This window comes from Lissotriton helveticus, chromosome 12 (assembly GCF_964261635.1).
Source record: "Lissotriton helveticus chromosome 12, aLisHel1.1, whole genome shotgun sequence".
Lineage (NCBI taxonomy): Eukaryota > Metazoa > Chordata > Amphibia > Caudata > Salamandridae > Lissotriton > Lissotriton helveticus.
Window position 1 is genome coordinate 96,969,846 of NC_136073.1, and position 23,267 is coordinate 96,993,112.

The following is a 23,267-nucleotide window of genomic DNA, read 5'->3' on the forward strand; positions in this document are numbered from 1 at the left end:
ATTCCAAAAATGCGTAAGTTCCCCCTCCTGTTCCTGTCTTCCAACTCGGCCAGTCGTCTAGTTGTCTGGTCAGAGGAGATGTGTAGGTGTTTCAGAGCCGTTGTAGTTTTAGCCTCCATGTCTTCCAAGCGACTGATCCGGGATTCTGTTTCTGTTAGGCGTGCATTAGTATCTCGGATATCTTGACGGATCGCCACCACTTCCTCCTTAGTGGCCTTGGCTAGGTCCTTCACTTCGTCTAGCCTATTCAATATCATGTCTAGTGCGTCTGTAGGAACATTCCTTGGTTTGTCTGGTGATCCCGGGTTCGAGTTGTTTGTTTTAAGTCTCTTAAGGGTTCCCTGATCTTTGGTACCCATTGCGACCACTTGATCCTTTCCTGGGATGCTTAGAAGGTTGGGCAGCGACTTGAAAGCTTCCCTTCGGCACTCACGCGGCACAAAATAGACAGCACTAGCCTAATAGGAGATTGGTCAGCCAGAAACCAGGTCACTGATAGTAATAACACTTCGCAAAAGGCATCTGAGGAACAGAGCGTCCCATCTATTCATTCATTAAGTGCACATGGTGATTGTTGAGACTGGAGCATTAGGGAGCCCACTGTGAGTTGATGCCAAGCAATCCAGGTTCATGTGTGATGAGACAACGTGAGCAGCTCGTGCATTGTAACCTTTAGGGGATGCTTTGTAGAGTAATGGTATGCACACCAGGTACACAGCGTAGCAACATTCATCTCCCCCTGGCCAGAACTGGAATGTGTGACTAATTCCTTCTCCACATGTCGGATTGGTTCCCAGCAATGTTCGCCTGGCCTCAAACCCGGCTGATTTGGGCAGAGCTAGTGAGGGAAGACACTTGCCTCGGTCTTCCAGGCATTACCGAGTGGAGGCCGCCATCTTGGTAAAGGTTAGGGAAGTCTCGGTATGGCCGATCGCACTGTGCTCATGCGATCGGTAAATTCAGCTGTCTGCCCCGGTGCGCCAATTTCTGTAGATGTGCCCACCTACTTCAGTCTCTCTTGTGTTGTCTGGATGTCTGGTTTTCTGCTGCGCTCCGCAGCGCGCTCCGCTTTCCTTCCCTCAGTCGCGCTGCCGCCATGGACGTTCTGAAGCCTCACTCGGTGCAGCTCTCGATCCGCTGTAGCCCCGGACACGCAGGTCAGCTCATTACAGTCAGGGAGTCATCCGATGCTTGAATCTTCGGTCACATCCCAGCTGTAGGCACATAAAGGCGTTCCAATTCCTGGTAAAGACGCTCGTGACGGGAGGAGAGACGCTCTAAACCGCCATCTTCCTCGGCGTCCAAGCCACGCCCCCTATATGTACTGTAATCTTAAACACAAAAAGATACTCAATCACTAAACAAGTATTAATATGTTTTAATAAACAGGTACTCTTATAAAACCCAATGTTATTTCTTGAATACATTATATATATATTTTTTTTCATGAAGGCATTAATATAGCTCAAATCGAGGTAGTAATGTCATATGCGTCTTTCTCATAGATATGTCTTTTTTTATTTTGCAACAACAGTATTCACTTTATAATCTTGAAAATACTTTGGTTTTTATGAGGTTTAAGATGATCTGTTCAACAGTAAGATGAATCAGACTTTTATATTTTAATTGTATCAGAATAGGACCTAATGAAATTGATTTGTTATATAACAAAGAGAAAAGCAAGGCGCTGCTGAGAGTTGAACTCAGGATCTCCTGTTTACTAGACAAGCACTTTAACCAGCTAAACCACAGCACCCCCTTGAGTCTTTACTTTGAAAGACTTTTCTTTATGGTGTTCAAGAGAATATTGCTTTTTCACTTTCATATTCTTTTATAAGTTCACAGACTTCGCTACTCAAACACTTTAGATGAAGAAGCTTCACTTATTCAAAAACACATCTCTAATTTGAAGTTTACCCTATTCATAGAATTTTAAAATATACCTTGCCGAAGAGTGGATTCGTTGAACTCAACAATAGAGTGATCATACGGCTCTATCTTGTTCTTTGTCATTTACTTTTCGATATTTCAGTCAATGCATTCCTATAAAAATCTTCACAATGCCAAGTATTTTATTTCATTTTATGATAACTTATTCTAAAGTTCATAGAACCAGACGTTTATTCTTAAATTGTATTCAACATTTGTTTGATGAAAAATATTCCTAAAGCATGGAGAAAACAGCTAGGTGCTGCTGAGATTTGAACTCAGCATTTCCTGTTTACGAGACAGGCGCTTTAACCACTAAGCCACACCACCAACGTCAATAACAAAAAATACATAAATAATCTATTGTTGATGATGAAATTTTGTTTCCTGCTATAAATTCTTCTTTATATGTACTGTAATCTTAAACACAAAAAGATACTCAATCACTAAACAAGTATTAATATGTTTTAATAAACTGGTACTCTTATAAAACCCAATGTTATTTCTTGAATACATTACATTTTTTTTTCATGAAGGCATTAATATAGCTCAAATCGAGGTAGTAATGTCATCTACGTCTTTTTCATAGATATGTCTTTTTTTATTTTGCAATAACAGTATTTACTCTATAATCTTGAAAATACTTTGGTTTTTATGAGGTTTAAGATGATCTGTTCAACAGAAAGATGAATCAGACTTATATTTTAATTGTATCAGAATAGGACCTAATGAAATTGATTTGTTATATAACAAAGAGAAAAGCAAGGCGCTGCTGAAAGTTGAACTCAGGATCTCCTGTTTACTAGACAGGCGCTTTAACCAGCTAAGCCACAGCACCCCCTTGAGTCTTAACTTTGAAAGACTTTTCTTTATGGTGTTCAAGAGAATATTGCTTTTTCACTTTCATATTCTTTTATAAGTTCACAGACTTCTCTACTCAAACACTTTAGATGAAGACGCTTCACTTATTCAAAAACACCTCTCTAATTTGAAGTTTACCCTATTCATAGAATTTTAAAATATACCTTGCCGAAGAGTGGATTAGTTGAACTCAACAATAGAGTGATCATACGGCTCTATCTTGTTCTTTGTCATTTACTTTTCGATATTTCAGTCAATGCATTCCTATAAAAATCTTCACAATACCAAGTATTTTATTTCATTTTATGATAACTTATTCTAATTTTCATAGAACCAGACGTTTAATTCTTAAAATGTATTTAACACTTGTTTGATGAAAAATATTCCAAAAGCATGGAGAAAACAGTTAGGTGCTACTGAAATTTGAACTCAGGATTTCCTAATTACGAGACAGGCACTTTAACCACTAAGCCACAGCACCAACGTCAATAACAAAAAATACATAAATAATCTATTGTTGATGATGAAATTTTGTTTCCTGCTATAAATTCTTCTTTATATGTACTGTAATCTTAAACACAAAAAGATACTCAATCACTAAACAAGTATTAATATGTTTTAATAAACTGGTACTCTTATAAAACCCAATGTTATTTCTTGAATACATTACATTTTTTTTTCATGAAGGCATTAATATAGCTCAAATCGAGGTAGTAATGTCATCTACCCCTTTCTCATAGGTATGTCTTTTTTTATTTTGCAATAACAGTATTTACTCTATAATCTTGAAAATACTTTGGTTTTTATGAGGTTTAAGATGATCTGTTCAACAGAAAGATGAATCAGACTTATATTTTAATTGTATCAGAATAGGACCTAATGAAATTGATTCGTTATATAACAAAGAGAAAAGCAAGGCGCTGCTTAGAGTTGAACTCAGGATCTCCTGTTTACTAGACAGGCGCTTTAACCAGCTAAGCAACAGCACCCCCTTGAGTATTAACTTTGAAAGACTTTTCTTTATGGTGTTCAAGAGAATATTGCTTTTTCACTTTCATATTCTTTTATAAGTTCACAGACTTCTCTACTCAAACACTTTAGATGAAGACGCTTCACTTATTCAAAAACACCTCTCTAATTTGAAGTTTACCCTATTCATAGAATTTTAAAATATACCTTGCCGAAGAGTGGATTAGTTGAACTCAACAATAGAGTGATCATACGGCTCTATCTTGTTCTTTGTCATTTACTTTTCGATATTTCAGTCAATGCATTCCTATAAAAATCTTCACAATACCAAGTATTTTATTTCATTTTATGATAACTTATTCTAATTTTCATAGAACCAGACGTTTGATTCTTATAATGTATTTAACACTCGTTTGATGAAAGATATTCCAAAAGCATGGAGAAAACAGTTAGGTGCTACTGAAATTTGAACTCAGGATTTCCTATTTACGAGACAGGCGCTTTAACCACTAAGCCACAGCACCAACGTCAAAAACAAAAAATACATAAATAATCTATTGTTGATGATGAAATTTTGTTTCCTGCTATAAATTCTTCTTTATATGTACTGTAATCTTAAACACAAAAAGATACTCAATCACTAAACAAGTATTAATATGTTTTAATAAACTGGTACTCTTATAAAACCCAATGTTATTTCTTGAATACATTACATTTTTTTTTCATGAAGGCATTAATATAGCTCAAATCGAGGTAGTAATGTCATCTACCCCTTTCACATAGGTATGTCTTTTTTTATTTTGCAATAACAGTATTTACTCTATAATCTTGAAAATACTTTGGTTTTTATGAGGTTTAAGATGATCTGTTCAACAGAAAGATGAATCAGACTTATATTTTAATTGTATCAGAATAGGACCTAATGAAATTGATTTGTTATATAACAAAGAGAAAAGCAAGGCGCTGCTGAGAGTTGAACTCAGGATCTCCTGTTTACTAGACAGGCGCTTTAACCAGCTAAGCCACAGCACCTCCTTGAGTCTTAACTTTGAAAGACTTTTCTTTATGGTGTTCAAGAGAATATTGCTTTTTCACTTTCATATTCTTTTATAAGTTCACAGACTTCTCTACTCAAACACTTTAGATGAAGACGCTTCACTTATTCAAAAACACCTCTCTAATTTGAAGTTTACCCTATTCATAGAATTTTAAAATATACCTTGCCGAAGAGTGGATTAGTTGAACTCAACAATAGAGTGATCATACGGCTCTATCTTGTTCTTTGTCATTTACTTTTCGATATTTCAGTCAATGCATTCCTATAAAAATCTTCACAATACCAAGTATTTTATTTCATTTTATGATAACTGATTCTAATTTTCATAGAACCAGACGTTTAATTCTTAAAATGTATTTAACACTTGTTTGATGAAAAATATTCCAAAAGCATGGAGAAAACAGTTAGGTGCTACTGAAATTTGAACTCAGGATTTCCTATTTACGAGACAGGCGCTTTAACCACTAAGCCACAGCACCAACGTCAAAAGCAAAAAATACATAAATAATCTATTGTTGATGATGAAATTTTGTTTCCTGCTATAAATTCTTCTTTTTATGTACTGTAACCCTACACACAAAAAGATACTCAATCACTAAACAAGTATTATTATGTTTTAATAAACAGGTACTCTTATAAAACCTAATGTTATTTCTTGAATACATTACATTTTTTTTTCATGAAGGCATTAATATAGCTCAAATCGAGGTAGTAATGTCATCTACGTCTTTCTCATAGATATGTCTTTTTTATTTTGCAATAACAGATTTCACTCTATAATCTTGAAAATACTTTGGCTTTTATGAGGTTGAAGATGATCTGTTCAACAGTAAGATGAATCAGACTTTTATATTTTAATTGTATCAGAATAGGACCTAATGAAATTGATTTGTTATATAACAAAGAGAAAAGCAAGGCGCTGCTGAGAGTTGAACCCAGGATCTCCTGTTTACTAGACAGGCACTTTAACCAGCTAAACCACAGCACCCCCTTGAGTCTTTACTTTGAAGGACTTTTCTTTGTGGTGTTCAAGAGAATATTGCTTTTTCACTTTCATATTCTCTTATAAGTTCACAGACTTCTCTACTCAAACACTTTAGATGAAGAAGCTTCACTTATTCAAAAACACATCTCTAATTTGAAGTTTACCCTATTCATAGAATTTTTAAATATACCTTGCCGAAGAGTGGATTCGTTGAACTCAACAATAGAGTGATCATACGGCTCTATCTTGTTCTTTGTCATTTACTTTTCGATATTTCAGTCAATGCATTCCTATAAAAATCTTCACAATGCCAAGTATTTTATTTCATTTTATGATAACTTATTCTAAAGTTCATAGAAACAGACGTTTATTCTTAAATTGTATTCAACATTTGTTTGATGAAAAATATTCCTAAAGCATGGAGAAAACAGTTAGGTGCTGCTGAGATTTGAACTCAGGATTTCTTGTTTACGAGACAGGCGCTTTAACCACTAAGCCACAGCACCAACGTCAATACCAAAAAATACATAAATAATCTACTGCTGATGATGAAATCTTGTTTCCTGCTATAAATTCTTCTTTATATGTACTGTAATCTTAAACACAAAAAGATACTCAATCACTAAACAAGTATTAATATGTTTTAATAAACAGGTACTCTTATAAAACCCAATGTTATTTCTTGAATACATTATATTCTTTTTTTCGTGAAGGCATTAATATAGCTCAAATCGAGGTAGTAATGTCATATACGTCTTTCTCATAGATATGTCTTTTTTTATTTTGCAACAACAGTATTCACTCTATAATCTTGAAAATACTCTGGTTTTTATGAGGTTTAAGATGATCTGTTCAACAGAAAGATGAATCAGACTTATATTTTAATTGTATCAGAATAGGAGCTAATGAAATTGATTTGTTATATAACAAAGAGAAAAGCAAGGCACTGCTGAGAGTTGAACTCAGGATCTCCTGTTTACTAGACAGGCGCTTTAACCAGCTAAGCCACAGCACCCCCTTGAGTCTTAACTTTGAAAGACTTTTCTATATGGTGTTCAAGAGAATATTGCTTTTTCACTTTCATATTCTTTTATAAGTTCACAGACTTCTCTACTCAAACACTTTAGATGAAGACGCTTCACTTATTCAAAAACACCTCTCTAATTTGAAGTTTACCCTATTCATAGAATTTTAAAATATACCTTGCCGAAGAGTGGATTAGTTGAACTCAACAATAGAGTGATCATACGGCTCTATCTTGTTCTTTGTCATTTACTTTTCGATATTTCAGTCAATGCATTCCTATAAAAATCTTCACAATACCAATTATTTTATTTCATTGTATGATAACTTATTCTAAAGTTCATAGAACCAGACGTTTAATTCTTAAAATGTATTCAATACTTGTTTGATGAAAAATATTCCTAAAGCATGGAGAAAGCAGTTAGGTGCTACTGAGATTTGAACTCAGGATTTCTTGTTTACGAGACAGGTGCTTTAACCACTAAGCCACAGCACCAACGTCAATACCAAAAAATACATAAATAATCTACTGCTGATGATGAAATCTTGTTTCCTGCTATAAATTCTTCTTTATATGTACTGTAATCTTAAACACAAAAAGATACTCAATCACTAAACAAGTATTAATATGTTTTAATAAACAGGTACTCTTATAAAACCCAATGTTATTTCTTGAATACATTATTTTTTTTTTCATAAAGGCATTAATATAGCTCAAATCGAGGTAGTAATGTCATATGCGTCTTTCTCATAGATATGTCTTTTTTTATTTTGCAACAACAGTATTCACTCTATAATCTTGAAAATACTTTGGTTTTTATGAGGTTTAAGATGATCTGTTTAACAGAAAGATGAATCAGACTTATATTTTAATTGTATCAGAATAGGAGCTAATGACATTGATTTGTTATATAAGAAAGAGAAAAGCAAGGCACTGCTGAGAGTTGAACTCAGGATCTCCTGTTTACTAGACAGGCACTTTAACCAGCTAAACGACAGCACCCCCTTGAGTCTTTACTTTGCAAGACTTTTCTTTATGGTGTTCAAGAGAATATTGCTTTTTCACTTTCATATTCTTTTATAAGTTCACAGACTTCTCTACTCAAACACTTTAGATGAAGAAGCTTCACTTATTCAAAAACACATCTCTAATTTGAAGTTTACCCTATTCATAGAATTTTAAAATATACCTTGCCGAAGAGTGGATTCGTTGAACTCAACAATAGAGTGATCATACGGCTCTATCTTGTTCTTTGTCATTTACTTTTCGATATTTCAGTCAATGCATTCCTATAAAAATCTTCACAATGCCAAGTATTTTATTTCATTTTATGATAACTTATTCTAAAGTTCATAGAACCAGACGTTTATTCTTAAATTGTATTCAACATTTGTTTGATGAAAAATATTCCTAAAGCATGGAGAAAACAGCTAGGCGCTGCTGAGATTTGAACTCAGCATTTCCTGTTTATGAGACAGGCGCTTTAACCACTAAGCCACACCACCAACGTCAATAACAAAAAATACATAAATAATCTATTGTTGATGATGAAATTTTGTTTCCTGCTATAAATTCTTCTTTATATGTACTGTAATCTTAAACACAAAAAGATACTCAATCACTAAACAAGTATTAATATGTTTTAATAAACTGGTACTCTTATAAAACCCAATGTTATTTCTTGAATACATTACATTTTTTTTTCATGAAGGCATTAATATAGCTCAAATCGAGGTAGTAATGTCATCTACGTCTTTTTCATAGATATGTCTTTTTTTATTTTGCAATAACAGTATTTACTCTATAATCTTGAAAATACTTTGGTTTTTATGAGGTTTAAGATGATCTGTTCAACAGAAAGATGAATCAGACTTATATTTTAATTGTATCAGAATAGGACCTAATGAAATTGATTTGTTATATAACAAAGAGAAAAGCAAGGCGCTGCTGAAAGTTGAACTCAGGATCTCCTGTTTACTAGACAAGCGCTTTAACCAGCTAAGCCACAGCACCCCCTTGAGTCTTAACTTTGAAAGACTTTTCTTTATGGTGTTCAAGAGAATATTGCTTTTTCACTTTCATATTCTTTTATAAGTTCACAGACTTCTCTACTCAAACACTTTAGATGAAGACGCTTCACTTATTCAAAAACACCTCTCTAATTTGAAGTTTACCCTATTCATAGAATTTTAAAATATACCTTGCCGAAGAGTGGATTAGTTGAACTCAACAATAGAGTGATCATACGGCTCTATCTTGTTCTTTGTCATTTACTTTTCGATATTTCAGTCAATGCATTCCTATAAAAATCTTCACAATACCAAGTATTTTATTTCATTTTATGATAACTTATTCTAATTTTCATAGAACCAGACGTTTAATTCTTAAAATGTATTTAACACTTGTTTGATGAAAAATATTCCAAAAGCATGGAGAAAACAGTTAGATGCTACTGAAATTTGAACTCAGGATTTCCTCATTACGAGACAGGCACTTTAACCACTAAGCCACAGCACCAACGTCAATAACAAAAAATACATAAATAATCTATTGTTGATGATGAAATTTTGTTTCCTGCTATAAATTCTTCTTTATATGTACTGTAATCTTAAACACAAAAAGATACTCAATCACTAAACAAGTATTAATATGTTTTAATAAACTGGTACTCTTATAAAACCCAATGTTATTTCTTGAATACATTACATTTTTTTTTCATGAAGGCATTAATATAGCTCAAATCGAGGTAGTAATGTCATCTACCCCTTTCTCATAGGTATGTCTTTTTTTATTTTGCAATAACAGTATTTACTCTATAATCTTGAAAATACTTTGGTTTTTATGAGGTTTAAGATGATCTGTTCAACAGAAAGATGAATCAGACTTATATTTCAATTGTATCAGAATAGGACCTAATGAAATTGATTCGTTATATAACAAAGAGAAAAGCAAGGCGCTGCTTAGAGTTGAACTCAGGATCTCCTGTTTACTAGACAGGCGCTTTAACCAGCTAAGCCACAGCACCCCCTTGAGTATTAACTTTGAAAGACTTTTCTTTATGGTGTTCAAGAGAATATTGCTTTTTCACTTTCATATTCTTTTATAAGTTCACAGACTTCTCTACTCAAACACTTTATATGAAGACGCTTCACTTATTCAAAAACACCTCTCTAATTTGAAGTTTACCCTATTCATAGAATTTTAAAATATACCTTGCCGAAGAGTGGATTAGTTGAACTCAACAATAGAGTGATCATACGGCTCTATCTTGTTCTTTGTCATTTACTTTTCGATATTTCAGTCAATGCATTCCTATAAAAATCTTCACAATACCAAGTATTTTATTTCATTTTATGATAACTTATTCTAATTTTCATAGAACCAGACGTTTAATTCTTAAAATGTATTTAACACTTGTTTGATGAAAGATATTCCAAAAGCATGGAGAAAACAGTTAGGTGCTACTGAAATTTGAACTCAGGATTTCCTATTTACGAGACAGGCGCTTTAACCACTAAGCCACAGCACCAACGTCAATAACAAAAAATACATAAATAATCTATTGTTGATGATGAAATTTTGTTTCCTGCTATAAATTCTTCTTTATATGTACTGTAATCTTAAACACAAAAAGATACTCAATCACTAAACAAGTATTAATATGTTTTAATAAACTGGTACTCTTATAAAACCCAATGTTATTTCTTGAATACATTACATTTTTTTTTCATGAAGGCATTAATATAGCTCAAATCGAGGTAGTAATGTCATCTACCCCTTTCACATAGGTATGTCTTTTTTTATTTTGCAATAACAGTATTTACTCTATAATCTTGAAAATACTTTGGTTTTTATGAGGTTTAAGATGATCTGTTCAACAGAAAGATGAATCAGACTTATATTTTAATTGTATCAGAATAGGACCTAATGAAATTGATTTGTTATATAACAAAGAGAAAAGCAAGGCGTTGCTGAGAGTTGAACTCAGGATCTCCTGTTTACTAGACAGGCGCTTTAACCAGCTAAGCCACAGCACCTCCTTGAGTCTTAACTTTGAAAGACTTTTCTTTATGGTGTTCAAGAGAATATTGCTTTTTCACTTTCATATTCTTTTATAAGTTCACAGACTTCTCTACTCAAACACTTTAGATGAAGACGCTTCACTTATTCAAAAACACCTCTCTAATTTGAAGTTTACCCTATTCATAGAATTTTAAAATATACCTTGCCGAAGAGTGGATTAGTTGAACTCAACAATAGAGTGATCATACGGCTCTATCTTGTTCTTTGTCATTTACTTTTCGATATTTCAGTCAATGCATTCCTATAAAAATCTTCACAATACCAAGTATTGTATTTCATTTTATGATAACTGATTCTAATTTTCATAGAACCAGACGTTTAATTCTTAAAATGTATTTAACACTTGTTTGATGAAAAATATTCCAAAAGCATGGAGAAAACAGTTAGGTGCTACTGAAATTTGAACTCAGGATTTCCTATTTACGAGACAGGCGCTTTAACCACTAAGCCACAGCACCAACGTCAATAACAAAAAATACATAAATAATCTATTGTTGATGATGAAATTTTGTTTCCTGCTATAAATTCTTCTTTATATGCACTGTAATCTTAAACACAAAAAGATACTCGATCACTAAACAAGTATTAATATGTTTTAATAAACTGGTACTCTTATAAAACCCAATGTTATTTCTTGAATACATTAAATTTTTTTTCATGAAGGCATTAATATAGCTCAAATTGAGGTAGTAATGTCATATACGTCTTTCTCATAGATATGTCTTTTTTTATTTTGCAACAACAGTATTCACTCTATAATCTTGAAAATACTCTGGTTTTTATGAGGTTTAAGATGATCTGTTCAACAGAAAGATGAATCAGACTTATATTTTAATTGTATCAGAATAGGAGCTAATGAAATTGATTTGTTATATAACAAAGAGAAAAGCAAGGCGCTGCTGAGAGTTGAACTCAGGATCTCCTGTTTACTAGACAGGCGGTTTAACCAGCTAAGCCACAGCACCCCCTTGAGTCTTAACTTTGAAAGACTTTTCTTTATGGTGTTCAAGAGAATATTGCTTTTTCACTTTCATATTCTTTTATAAGTTCACAGACTTCTCTACTCAAACACTTTAGATGAAGACGCTTCACTTATTCAAAAACACCTCTCTAATTTGAAGTTTACCCTATTCATAGAATTTTAAAATATACCTTGCCGAAGAGTGGATTAGTTGAACTCAACAATAGAGTGATCATACGGCTCTATCTGGTTCTTTGTCATTTACTTTTCGATATTTCAGTCAATGCATTCCTATAAAAATCTTCACAATACCAAGTATTTTATTTCATTTTATGATAACTTATTCTAATTTTCATAGAACCAGACGTTTAATTCTTAAAATGTATTTAACACTTGTTTGATGAAAGATATTCCAAAAGCATGGAGAAAACAGTTAGGTGCTACTGAAATTTGAACTCAGGATTTCCTATTTACGAGACAGGCGCTTTAACCACTAAGCCACAGCACCAACGTCAATAACAAAAAATACATAAATAATCTATTGTTGATGATGAAATTTTGTTTCCTGCTATAAATTCTTCTTTATATGTACTGTAATCTTAAACACAAAAAGATACTCAATCACTAAACAAGTATTAATATGTTTTAATAAACTGGTACTCTTATAAAACCCAATGTTATTTCTTGAATACATTACATTTTTTTTTCATGAAGGCATTAATATAGCTCAAATCGAGGTAGTAATGTCATCTACCCCTTTCACATAGGTATGTCTTTTTTTATTTTGCAATAACAGTATTTACTCTATAATCTTGAAAATACTTTGGTTTTTATGAGGTTTAAGATGATCTGTTCAACAGAAAGATGAATAAGACTTATATTTTAATTGTATCAGAATAGGACCTAATGAAATTGATTTGTTATATAACAAAGAGAAAAGCAAGGCGCTGCTGAGAGTTGAACTCAGGATCTCCTGTTTACTAGACAGGCGCTTTAACCAGCTAAGCCACAGCACCTCCTTGAGTCTTAACTTTGAAAGACTTTTCTTTATGGTGTTCAAGAGAATATTGCTTTTTCACTTTCATATTCTTTTATAAGTTCACAGACTTCTCTACTCAAACACTTTAGATGAAGACGCTTCACTTATTCAAAAACACCTCTCTAATTTGAAGTTTACCCTATTCATAGAATTTTAAAATATACCTTGCCGAAGAGTGGATTAGTTGAACTCAACAATAGAGTGATCATACGGCTCTATCTTGTTCTTTGTCATTTACTTTTCGATATTTCAGTCAATGCATTCCTATAAAAATCTTCACAATACCAAGTATTTTATTTCATTTTATGATAACTGATTCTAATTTTCATAGAACCAGACGTTTAATTCTTAAAATGTATTTAACACTTGTTTGATGAGAAATATTCCAAAAGCATGGAGAAAACAGTTAGGTGCTACTGAAATTTGAACTCAGGATTTCCTATTTACGAGACAGGCGCTTTAACCACTAAGCCACAGCACCAACGTCAATAACAAAAAATACATAAATAATCTATTGTTGATGATGAAATTTTGTTTCCTGCTATACATTCTTCTTTATATGCACTGTAATCTTAAACACAAAAAGATACTCAATCACTAAACAAGTATTAATATGTTTTAATAAACTGGTACTCTTATAAAACCCAATGTTATTTCTTGAATACATTACATTTTTTTTCATGAAGGCATTAATATAGCTCAAATTGAGGTAGTAATGTCATATACGTCTTTCTCATAGATATGTCTTTTTTTATTTTGCAACAACAGTATTCACTCTATAATCTTGAAAATACTCTGGTTTTTATGAGGTTTAAGATGATCTGTTCAACAGAAAGATGAATCAGACTTATATTTTAATTGTATCAGAATAGGAGCTAATGAAATTGATTTGTTATATAACAAAGAGAAAAGCAAGGCGCTGCTGAGAGTTGAACTCAGGATCTCCTGTTTACTAGACAGGCGGTTTAACCAGCTAAGCCACAGCACCCCCTTGAGTCTTAACTTTGAAAGACTTTTCTTTATGGTGTTCAAGAGAATATTGCTTTTTCACTTTCATATTCTTTTATAAGTTCACAGACTTCTCTACTCAAACACTTTAGATGAAGACGCTTCACTTATTCAAAAACACCTCTCTAATTTGAAGTTTACCCTATTCATAGAATTTTAAAATATACCTTGCCGAAGAGTGGATTACTTGAACTCAACAATAGAGTGATCATACGGCTCTATCTTGTTCTTTGTCATTTACTTTTCGATATTTCAGTCAATGCATTCCTATAAAAATCTTCACAATACCAAGTATTTTATTTCATTTTATGATAACTTATTCTAATTTTCATAGAACCAGACGTTTAATTCTTAAAATGTATTTAACACTTGTTTGATGAAAAATATTCCAAAAGCAGGGAGAAAACAGTTAGGTGCTACTGAAATTTGAACTCAGGATTTCCTGTTTACGAGACAGGCGTTTTAACCACTAAGCCACAGCACCAACGTCAATATCAAAAAATACATAAATAATCTATTGTTGATGATGAAATTTTGTTTCCTGCTATAAATTCTTCTTTATATGTACTGTAACCCTAAACACAAAAAGATACTCAATCACTAAACAAGTATCATTATGTTTTAATAAACAGGTACTCTTATAAAACCCAATGTTATTTCTTGAATACATTAATTTTTTTTCATGAAGGCATTAATATAGCTCAAATCGAGGTAGTAATGTCATCTACGTCTTTCTCATAGATATGTCTTTTTTTATTTTGCAATAACAGTATTCACTCTATAATCTTGAAAATACTTTGGCTTTTATGAGGTTGAAGATGATCTGTTCAACAGTAAGATGAATCAGTCTTTTATATTTTAATTGTATCCGAATAGTACCTAATGAAATTGATTTGTTATATAATAAAGAGAAAAGCAAGGCCCTGCTGAGAGTTGAACTCAGGATCTCCTGTTTACTAGACAGGCGCTTTAACCAGCTAAGCCACATCACCCCCTTGAGTCTTAACTTTGAAAGACTTTTCTTTATGGTGTTCAAGAGAATATTGCTTTTTCACTTTCATATTCTTTTATAAGTTCACAGAATTCTCTACTCAAACACTTTAGATGAAGACGCTTCACTTATTCAAAAACACCTCTCTAATTTGAAGTTTACCCTATTCATAGAATTTTAAAATATACCTTGCCGAAGAGTGGATTAGTTGAACTCAACAATAAAGTGATCATACGGCTCTATCGTGTTCTTTGTCATTTACTTTTCGATATTTCAGTCAATGCATTCCTATAAAAATCTTCACAATACCAAGTATTTTATTTCATTTTATGATAACTTATTCTAAAGTTCATAGAACCAGATGTTTAATTCTTAAAATGTATTCAATACTTGTTTGATGAAAAATATTCCTAAAGCATGGAGAAAACAGTTAGGTGCTACTGAGATTTGAACTCAGGATTTCCTGTTTACGAGACAGGCGCTTTAACCACTAAGCCACAGCACCAACGTCAATAGCAAAAAATACATAAATAATCTACTGCTGATAATGAAATTTTGTTTCCTGCTACAAATTCTTCTTTATATGTACTGTAATCTTAAAAACAAAAAGATACTCAATCACTAAACAAGTATTAATATGTTTTAATAAACAGGTACTCTTATAAAACCCAATGTTATTTCTTGAATACATTATATTTTTTTTTCCATGAAGGCATTAATATAGCTCAAATCGAGGTAGTAATGTCATATACGTCTTTCTCATAGATATGTCTTTTTTTATTTTGCAACAACAGTATTCACTCTATAATCTTGAAAATACTTTGGTTTTTATGAGGTTTAAGATGATCTGTTCAACAGTAAGATGAATCAGACTTTTATATTTTAATTGTATCAGAATAGGACCTAATGAAATTGATTTGTTATATAACAAAGAGAATAGCAAGGTGCTGCTGAGAGTTGAACTCAGGATCTCCTGTTTACTAGACAGGCGCTTTAACCAGCTAAGCCACAGCACCCACTTGAGTCTTTACTTTGAAAGACTTTTCTTTATGGTGTTCAAGAGAATATTGCTTTTTCACTTTCATATTCTTTTTTTTTTGTGTCCTCATTTGCCGATACCCTAGTATAAAGAAGCAACCACCAACCACCACAACGCCACCGTAATCAGCCCTCAGATATGTTAACATGGCACGGACCCAGGCGCGCAAAAGCTAATATTGGCGGGAGAAGGGATTCTTTACACAACAGGGATTCTTTACACAACAGGGAGACCTAGATCTCTCCATCTAGACGTGTTAACGCCTGTTGGACCAGCCCAAACCTGGGAAGACCCTTCAACCGGTCCATGGAGTAGGAAACAGGCATAATCATAGGACCCGGGAAAAAAAAAAAAAAAACAACCCCGGGCATCCTACCTCCATTTTACCAAAAAGTCCCAAAAAGCAAGCTTTTTCCTGCTGCAGGATCTGGCCAGGTCCACCCTAGAAACCTCGTAGAGCAATGTCAACCATCCTGAAAAAGTTGGGGGAGCTACGTCTACCCAAAACCTGCAAATCTGTCTCCTAGCCAGGAGGATTGAATAAAACAAAAAGGATCTAGCCTGCCCAATGATGCTATCATCTAATCCAAAGATAATCAGGGGAAGAGAGATATGCAATGTTGTATTAAGCATAGAAGACAGAGCCTCCAACACCTTCTCCCAAAAATAGCTAATTGCTGGGCAGTCCTTGAACATGTGAACATCCGAATCCTCCGGCAGATTACATTTATTACAACTTTTCCCATGTTGCACGATGTAGCGTGGTGGTTTCTTTTCAGCCAAGCTGGTTTCACAAGCTTGTTTAGCAAAGTAAATGAAATTTGCCACTTCGAATCCCACTGATCTCCCATCTCTCTTGCCCATAATTTCTCAGGGAGATTAAAATCTCCATCTATTTCTTCTAGAATCCCCCAGTACCAACATGCAACCTCCTTGCCCCCCCTGGTCTCGTGACCAATAAACTTTCCAGTTGACTTTCTTTCCCAAGGGGGACCCTCTTCCTAAGCGTTGCCTGAGCCCAACTAGTTAGTTTTATATACTTAAAGGTAGAAAGGTGCGGTCCGACTTTCTCCCGCAGATCCTCCCAAGAAATCATGGAGCCTCCTGCCACCAACTCTCCCCAAGACAAAAAACCGGCCTCTTTGATAGGACCCGCCAAACTGTCTTTAACACACGCTGGAGCTCCAGGTGAGTCCCACAGAGGTGCCGCGTTGGAGAAATAGCCGAGCCCCAACCTCTTCTTAATTATAGACCAGCTCCTCGCCAGTGATTGAAGAGTCTTTAATTTAACTTTTTTGAAAAATTTCTGGTCTCCAAACTCAAAAAGAAAGCCAGCTGGTGGAAGACCGGTACCTTCTAACATAGCTCGAAACATTCTTCCCCTAGCATTATCCATTGGTGTCTTTAGGAGCATTCTAGAGTAAGATAGCTCAAATGCCCAGGCGTAATACTGAAGGTCAGGCAGCGTCAACCCCCCTTTTTCCCTCCTCCTCCTCAACTTCTTCCACGCCAGTCGTGTGGCTCCATATCTCCAGACAAATGAATTGACATCCTGTTGACACTTCGCCAATTGTTTAGGGTCAAAAGCCATTGGGATAGAGTTAAACAGAAACGTATATATAGGCAGGATAGACATTTTAACTAAGTTAGTTCTCCCAAAGATGGATAAAGGGAGATGGTTCCAAGCCTTAAGCTTCTTCCGGCATTCATTATGTACTCGCTCCAGATTTTTAACGGCGAGCTTATTAATATCTTGAAAAATTCTGATGCCTAAATATCGCATTGAGGGCACTGTCTCAACCAGAGTAGTAGTGGTGTTCCAGGCCATAATTTCCGTTTTATCTGAGTTTATCTCATATCCGGAAATCTTGCCAAACTCTTCAGCCCTCTTGAACACTGTGGGGAGAGCCTGGTCTAGGTTGGATGTCATTATGAGGATATCGTCCGCATATAGGGCTACCCGCTTTTCCCACCCTCCGAAGCTGAATGATGATATATTTGCTTCTTCTCTTAGAATCTGAGCAAAAGGCTCGATATAAAGGTTGAAAAGGAGGGGGGAGAGCGGGCAGCCCTGCCTTGTTCCTCTAGAGATACTAAAAGGATTTGTCAGAAGATTGTTCACAAAAAGCCTGGCCGTTGGAGCTTTATAAATAAGAGATATCATATTACAAAAATTTGCGGGTAAGTTAAATTTTCTCATAACTGCAGCCAAATAGACCCAGTTGACCCTATCAAAGGCCTTTGTCGCATCCAACGTAAAGGCGGCAAGCGGGAGAGAAAAAGTGGTAGCTATATCAATTGCACTCACAAGATCTTGAGTGAGGTCTGATAGCTGTCTACCCTTAATGAAACCTTTTTGGTCATCGTGTATAATTGTTTTAGCCACCGCCCCCAGTCTGTCCGCCATAATAGCAGCGAAGATTTTGTAGTCGCAATTAAGAAGTGATATCGGACGGTACGACCCACAGTCCCTCACGTCCTTCCCAGGTTTGGGTATTAAAACCACAGTGGCATCTTTCCAGGAATTAGGTGGGTCCGAACCTTCCAGAAAAACGCTATTAAAAACAGAGGTCAAGACCGGCGCAATCTCTCCACTAAGGGCTCTATAAAGTTCCCCTGGTAGCCCATCAGGGCCTGCGGCCTTCCCCCGACTCACTTGCCCTAGTGCCTTGTTAACCTCCTCCACCGAGATCTCTCTCTCCAGGATCTTACTCTGCTCAGTTGTGAGCTTAGGAGTAGAGATTGAGTTCAGCCAAGCCTCACACTCCAGAGTGTCTACAGCAGTATCCTCTTTGTAAATGGCCTGAAAAAAATCCTGAAAGGCAGCACCGATTTCTAATTGGGTCAGCCACGGGGAAACTTCCCCCTCCACCTTAATCTTCCTAATATAGTTCCGAGCTTGGTTAGCCTTGGTTTTCCAGGCGAGGATTTTCCCCGCCGCCTCCCCAAACTCAAAATGAGAATTCTTACTTGCCTCCCACCGTTTCGCTATTCTGTTCTGTAAGATGCCTTCCAGCTGCGATTTTAAAGCTCCTAATCTTTCTCGATCAGCTTCCGTGCCCATGTGATCCCCCAAAGTGTTTTCTACTGCCTTCATTTCCAACTCAAGATTTTTAATGCATTCATTATATTGCTTTTTCCTATACGAAGATCGACTTGTAATGCACCCCCTCCAATAGGCTTTCAAAGTATCCCACAAAACAGAGATAACAGCTGTTTCTAAGTTGGCTTCTAAGAAAGATTGCGTTTCTGTCTTGAGGAAGAAAACTTCCTCCTCCTCCAATAACAAGGTACGGTCAAAAGACCAGGAAAAATGCGGTTTTTGGTGGCCTATATTTAGTATGAATGATATAGCGGAATGGTCCGAGAGGTGCGAGGGGAGATAAGAAATATCTATCAGAAAATCCTTAAGGCTATAGCTGAAGAATGCATAATCAATTCTTGAAAGATGTTTATATTTAAGATTTCGGAAGGAGACCCCCAGTTTGGCCCCTGCCCTTTCCCTCCAGATATCCGCTAAGCCTAACTGAGACATAATTGTTAAGAGGTCTTGTCTGGATTTGGAAGAAGCACAGGCCCTAGACTTTGCGGATTTATCTAATTTTGGGTTCAAAACAATGTTGAAATCTCCTACCCAAATTACCGGGTCCTTTAAAGCTACTAGATGATCCTGAATAATATTCAAATACGAAGGGTCGTCCTGATTTGGGCCGTAGTATCCAACCAAAACATATGGGTGGCCATCCAACAAAGCCCTTACAATCAGCCACCGACCACATTTATCCTCCAAATGCTCTATAATTTGAGCTTTAGCCTGCTTCTTAAAAATAAAAAGCACACCCCTAATATTTGCCGATTGATCAGTGCACAAGAAGATGTCAATCCATTTCTCTTTTTCAAGAAGCTCGACCGTTTCGGCTTTGAGAAGATGTGACTCCTGTATGACAATGACCTGCGCCTGGGAGTCCCTCAAATATTGAAAAATCTTTTTTCTCCTGCTCCCAGTGCGCAGGCCCTTGACATTCCAGGATAAAAACTGCAAATTAGTCATACAATCAGTCTATCACGCCCCTTACTGCCTCTACGACCCACCCTGCTTCTCTGTTGCTGTTCCTTCCTAGGACCCCCCTTGGAGATGAATATTGGCAATAATGATTGGTGGTTAAAGCGAGACAAACCGAAAAAAATGGGTACAACTCCATGAGGACATTTCACGTTTTTTCCCCCCTACCACCCCGTGCACCACCCACCCTCTCCCCCCTGGAAAACCCCCCCTAACTACACTGGACTGATGAATCTCCAGTTTAGCACCCTCTGGCACCCTCCCCTCCCTCTCCCCCCGCTTATCTACCAACTAGATAGTATTTAGTGTCAACAAACCGAAAGCTTGCAATCCCCAACACCCCAAACCCCACACCCCAAAAAGAAAAGAAGACTTAGATCCCCTTTAGATTATTAATCTATCACTCTTTTTTTTTGTTTTTTGATTTTTGTTGTTCTTTTATCCCTTTTTTCATGTTTATTTATTTATTTGTCAATGTATTTATTATTTTTTTTTTTTTATTTATTTTTTTTTAGAATTATATTACATAACTCAAACTCAACACTGACTTTGACTTTGGGGGGAGTTACTTATTAACCCTAAAGTCCACATCAGCCCCCTAAGAGTTCCCTGCTCCCCTCCATGTAGCATCCTTCAATAACTCGAGCATCTCATCAGCCTCGAGGGGGGATCTAAGGTTATGCATTTTGTTGTTAAACATAACTCGTAGGAAAGCCGGGAACCTCATCTGCACTGTTGCGCCCAGGGCGCGGAACTTTTCCATCCTTTGTCCCAGCTCCCACTGCCGGTCCAGCGTAGACTTTGATAGATCTAAGCGAATTTGAAAGGGAAAGTCCGGACCATTAAGGGAACTGTTTTTTAATGCCAAGATTAGTATCTTCTCTTTGAGTGCGTAGGTTAAAAAGTTTACCAGAATCTTTCTTGGCTTCTCCCTACCAGGCTTAAGGCGAAAAGGATCTCTATGAATCCTTTGGATATCTTTTTCCAAAGATTCTGACGTCTCCTCCACATTTAAGGCGTCTTTCAGGAGCTTTACCAAAAAAGTCTTAATATCGGTCCCCTCTTTACCTTCAGGAACCCTCAAAAGGCGTAGGTTATTTCTCCTCGAGTAATTCTCTAAGGATTCAACTCTCTCTCGCATCATATCTCCTTCCCTTCGCAGTGTTTGTATTTTTACTTGGGCTACCCCCAAATTAGCTTTAAGTTCTTCCACAGAACCTTCAAGGGACTCTGTTCTGTCACAAAACCGGTCAACCTTGCTCTCCAAGACCTCACAGGCCGCCCTAATCTCAGCTTGGTTCTCAGCGGAGACCTTAAACCCCTGCATGATGTCTGCTCTTAATGAGCTAATCAATAACTCTATTGAGGTGCCACCTGCCCCATTACCTCCCCCACTTCCGCCCATTTCTGCTGACTCTAATGGCTCACTCTGAGCCCTTGACTGAGCTTGAAGTGGGAACTGCACAGGTGTGGCCTCGGCATCGACAGCAGCAGGCCCCTTATCAGACTCTTTAGAGGTGGGAAACAGGACCGGAGACTGGCGCACCTGGTCTGCTTGAGTCACACCATTTCCTTCACCATTCTTTTGTTCCTCGCTCAAGCTTGCTGACTCAACTAACCTAGCAGCCTCTGCCTCTGCCATCAGTGATATAGTGCTGGTTTCCCCCGAATAATTTTTGCAGGGGCTTGTAATTTGACTCTCGGGGGCTGTTTTAGCACTATGCTGAGGGCTAAGGGGGTTTGGAATACTAAGCACCTGGGGCAACACCTTAAAATAAGAGCGCAGAGATGGTGTGATGCGGGGTGGTTTAGTAACGCTTGCCCTTTTCTTAGCAGCTGTTTTAATCAACTTATTTGTTGCTATTTTGCCCCCCTTCTCCTGAGATGTCAGAGGAACTTCTTTTAGTGAATCTTCGCCTTCTGAGCTCTCTCTCCTCTTTTCTTGGGCACTTTCGTCCTGCCAGCTCAGCATTTGTGAGGACTGACTACCCTTACCCCCTCTGCCCCTACCTCGCTTAGGTTTACCCTTGTTGGCTCTGCTACTTTTTTTTTTGCGCCAGGCCCCTTAGCTTTCCTTTCTCCCACATCAGACTCACAGCTACCTCCCTCTCTGAAACAAACACCAGTGAAGTGATCCCCCTTGCCTGACTCCTTAATGTCTGCCCCTTCGGTCTCCTCCACTACTATTGATTCCCCTGATACATCCAAGGACCCTGCTGCCTCCGGTGAAAACGCCACTGCTGCAGCCGCTAACGAAGATGAGGGTAGGGTGCCTCCTCCAGCCACCTTCACACGGACCTTACCGGCTGAGAAAATCCCTGCTGCGGTCCCTCCAGTACTTGCCCGGAGATGACCTCGCGCCGCTGCCCTGCGGCCGCGCCGTAGCTCCACGGCTGCAGCCTTCCAACGCCGCGGCAGGGGGAGGCTGTGGAGAGATGAAACTCCGCCCGGGCACATCCGACTTCACAGGCATGCAAGGTCGGCCAGACGTCGAACGGGAGCGTGGGTCTCTGCTACCGAAGAAAAGAACACAGCTGAAACGACTCCCGACACCAATTTCTCATCGGGGGAGAGAAAGGTAGAGAGCGCTAAGGAGGGTGCGCGCTACCGCTTAGCATGCGGACGCCATGTTTTCCCCCTCCCCCACTTTCATATTCTTTTATAAGTTCACAGACTTCTCTACTCAAACACTTTAGATGAAGAAGCTTCACTTATTCAAAAACACCTCTCTAATTTGAAGTTTACCCTATTCATAGAATTTTAAAATATACCTTGCCGAAGAGTGGATTAGTTGAACTCAACAATAGAGTGATCATACGGCTCTTTCTTGTTCTTTGTCATTTACTTTTAGATATTTCAGTCAATGCATTCCTATAAAAATCTTCACAATGCCAAGTATTTTATTTCATTTCATGATAACTTATTCTAAAGTTCATAGAACCAGATGTTTATTCTTAAATTGTATTCAACATTTGTTTGATGAAAAATATTCCTAAAGCATGGAGAAAACAGTTAGGTGCTGCTGAGATTTGAACTCAGCATTTCCTGTTTACGAGACAGGCGCTTTAACCACTAAGCAACACCACCAACGTCAATAACAAAAAATACATAAATAATCTATTGTTGATGATGACATTTTGTTTCCTGCTATAAATTCTTCTTTATATGTACTGTAACCCTAAACACAAAAAGATACTCAATCACTAAACAAGTACTATTATGTTTTAATAAACAGGTACTCTTATAAAACCCAATGTT

General features: G+C 36.4%; 22 non-coding genes across 22 annotated transcripts; all 22 read right to left on the bottom strand.

Annotated features, from left to right (window-relative positions):
• Positions 1-1,682: 1,682 nt before the first annotated feature.
• On the bottom strand, positions 1,683-1,756 carry TRNAT-AGU (transfer RNA threonine (anticodon AGU)). Its single transcript has one exon. It is a non-coding gene; the product is annotated as a tRNA-Thr (tRNA).
• A 430-nt stretch (positions 1,757-2,186) lies between these two features.
• Positions 2,187-2,259, bottom strand: TRNAT-CGU (transfer RNA threonine (anticodon CGU)). The gene has a single exon. It is a non-coding gene; the product is annotated as a tRNA-Thr (tRNA).
• A 434-nt stretch (positions 2,260-2,693) lies between these two features.
• On the bottom strand, positions 2,694-2,767 carry TRNAT-AGU (transfer RNA threonine (anticodon AGU)). Its single transcript has one exon. It is a non-coding gene; the product is annotated as a tRNA-Thr (tRNA).
• A 1,443-nt stretch (positions 2,768-4,210) lies between these two features.
• Positions 4,211-4,283, bottom strand: TRNAT-CGU (transfer RNA threonine (anticodon CGU)). The gene has a single exon. It is a non-coding gene; the product is annotated as a tRNA-Thr (tRNA).
• A 434-nt stretch (positions 4,284-4,717) lies between these two features.
• Positions 4,718-4,791, bottom strand: TRNAT-AGU (transfer RNA threonine (anticodon AGU)). Its single transcript has one exon. It is a non-coding gene; the product is annotated as a tRNA-Thr (tRNA).
• A 431-nt stretch (positions 4,792-5,222) lies between these two features.
• Positions 5,223-5,295, bottom strand: TRNAT-CGU (transfer RNA threonine (anticodon CGU)). Its single transcript has one exon. It is a non-coding gene; the product is annotated as a tRNA-Thr (tRNA).
• Positions 5,296-5,730: 435 nt separating this feature from the next.
• TRNAT-AGU (transfer RNA threonine (anticodon AGU)) lies at positions 5,731-5,804 on the bottom strand. Its single transcript has one exon. It is a non-coding gene; the product is annotated as a tRNA-Thr (tRNA).
• A 430-nt stretch (positions 5,805-6,234) lies between these two features.
• TRNAT-CGU (transfer RNA threonine (anticodon CGU)) lies at positions 6,235-6,307 on the bottom strand. Its single transcript has one exon. It is a non-coding gene; the product is annotated as a tRNA-Thr (tRNA).
• A 435-nt stretch (positions 6,308-6,742) lies between these two features.
• TRNAT-AGU (transfer RNA threonine (anticodon AGU)) lies at positions 6,743-6,816 on the bottom strand. The gene has a single exon. It is a non-coding gene; the product is annotated as a tRNA-Thr (tRNA).
• A 431-nt stretch (positions 6,817-7,247) lies between these two features.
• TRNAT-CGU (transfer RNA threonine (anticodon CGU)) lies at positions 7,248-7,320 on the bottom strand. Its single transcript has one exon. It is a non-coding gene; the product is annotated as a tRNA-Thr (tRNA).
• Positions 7,321-8,764: 1,444 nt separating this feature from the next.
• Positions 8,765-8,838, bottom strand: TRNAT-AGU (transfer RNA threonine (anticodon AGU)). The gene has a single exon. It is a non-coding gene; the product is annotated as a tRNA-Thr (tRNA).
• A 938-nt stretch (positions 8,839-9,776) lies between these two features.
• TRNAT-AGU (transfer RNA threonine (anticodon AGU)) lies at positions 9,777-9,850 on the bottom strand. Its single transcript has one exon. It is a non-coding gene; the product is annotated as a tRNA-Thr (tRNA).
• A 431-nt stretch (positions 9,851-10,281) lies between these two features.
• Positions 10,282-10,354, bottom strand: TRNAT-CGU (transfer RNA threonine (anticodon CGU)). Its single transcript has one exon. It is a non-coding gene; the product is annotated as a tRNA-Thr (tRNA).
• Positions 10,355-10,788: 434 nt separating this feature from the next.
• Positions 10,789-10,862, bottom strand: TRNAT-AGU (transfer RNA threonine (anticodon AGU)). The gene has a single exon. It is a non-coding gene; the product is annotated as a tRNA-Thr (tRNA).
• Positions 10,863-11,293: 431 nt separating this feature from the next.
• TRNAT-CGU (transfer RNA threonine (anticodon CGU)) lies at positions 11,294-11,366 on the bottom strand. Its single transcript has one exon. It is a non-coding gene; the product is annotated as a tRNA-Thr (tRNA).
• A 433-nt stretch (positions 11,367-11,799) lies between these two features.
• Positions 11,800-11,873, bottom strand: TRNAT-AGU (transfer RNA threonine (anticodon AGU)). The gene has a single exon. It is a non-coding gene; the product is annotated as a tRNA-Thr (tRNA).
• A 431-nt stretch (positions 11,874-12,304) lies between these two features.
• On the bottom strand, positions 12,305-12,377 carry TRNAT-CGU (transfer RNA threonine (anticodon CGU)). Its single transcript has one exon. It is a non-coding gene; the product is annotated as a tRNA-Thr (tRNA).
• Positions 12,378-12,811: 434 nt separating this feature from the next.
• On the bottom strand, positions 12,812-12,885 carry TRNAT-AGU (transfer RNA threonine (anticodon AGU)). The gene has a single exon. It is a non-coding gene; the product is annotated as a tRNA-Thr (tRNA).
• Positions 12,886-13,316: 431 nt separating this feature from the next.
• TRNAT-CGU (transfer RNA threonine (anticodon CGU)) lies at positions 13,317-13,389 on the bottom strand. The gene has a single exon. It is a non-coding gene; the product is annotated as a tRNA-Thr (tRNA).
• Positions 13,390-13,822: 433 nt separating this feature from the next.
• TRNAT-AGU (transfer RNA threonine (anticodon AGU)) lies at positions 13,823-13,896 on the bottom strand. The gene has a single exon. It is a non-coding gene; the product is annotated as a tRNA-Thr (tRNA).
• Positions 13,897-15,339: 1,443 nt separating this feature from the next.
• TRNAT-CGU (transfer RNA threonine (anticodon CGU)) lies at positions 15,340-15,412 on the bottom strand. Its single transcript has one exon. It is a non-coding gene; the product is annotated as a tRNA-Thr (tRNA).
• Positions 15,413-15,849: 437 nt separating this feature from the next.
• TRNAT-AGU (transfer RNA threonine (anticodon AGU)) lies at positions 15,850-15,923 on the bottom strand. The gene has a single exon. It is a non-coding gene; the product is annotated as a tRNA-Thr (tRNA).
• Positions 15,924-23,267: the final 7,344 nt, after the last annotated feature.